This window comes from Tupaia chinensis, unplaced genomic scaffold (assembly GCF_000334495.1).
Source record: "Tupaia chinensis unplaced genomic scaffold, TupChi_1.0 Scaffold000054_1, whole genome shotgun sequence".
NCBI classification, from domain to species: domain Eukaryota; kingdom Metazoa; phylum Chordata; class Mammalia; order Scandentia; family Tupaiidae; genus Tupaia; species Tupaia belangeri.
In genome coordinates this window covers 9,870,378-9,871,065 of record NW_006159512.1, presented here as the reverse complement: position 1 = coordinate 9,871,065, position 688 = coordinate 9,870,378, and the positions used below count along the sequence as shown (strand labels likewise).

Here is a 688-nt window from a genome sequence, read left to right as displayed (position 1 = left end):
CACGGTATAAACAAGTCCCCTGTCGCCCCAGCCGGTGTTGAGGCTTGGACTGGAATTGCTCGCCTTCGCTCCGGCCCCTCCTTGAGCCCTCTCACCTGTGGCCAGCAAGTTTGCGGGTCTAACTGACTGACCTAGGCCAACAGTACAGACCCCGTCCCTGCGGATTTGACCCCAGCTGCCATGCCCGTCCTGAGTCGTGGGTACTGTGCTCATCCATTTTCTACCCCAGCTGGAGCGAGGGCACCGAAGGTCACCACAGTGGGTTGCCTGAGACTGGACACATCTGCTCTCTCCTGCTGTGTCAGAGCAGCCCTGCCTACACCTGAGCTCGGGTTAATGCCCTTTGCCAGTGCCCTGACCCTGTTCCCTGCCTACAGTTTCTCGGCAAAGAAAGGAGCCGAAGGGACCAGCTGTTAGTGTAATGGTTATGTCACGGACTCCCATGTAGTCTACTGCAGTTCAAGTCCTGGACCCAGTCGCTTAAATTCACGCTGGGCACGTGTGCATGCGTGCCCAAGATCCCGAGAGGAGAATGGAGGAGAAGGGATTGCGGCTTGGCCATCCTCCCGGGGGGTGATTTCTCACTTTCTGTCTCTCTGTCTTTGTGGCAAGTGCATGCGCCCTATAGCAAAAACCTCTCAAAAAAAAGAAAAAAAAAACTAAGTGTGTGGGTGTGTGGGTGTTTGTT

General features: G+C 55.5%; 1 protein-coding gene across 1 annotated transcript in view; it reads left to right on the top strand.

Moving 5' to 3' along the window:
• CNGA1 (cyclic nucleotide gated channel subunit alpha 1) overlaps positions 1-688 on the top strand; it is a 23,482-nt gene that overhangs the window by 3,837 nt on the left and 18,957 nt on the right. The window lies entirely within an intron of this gene.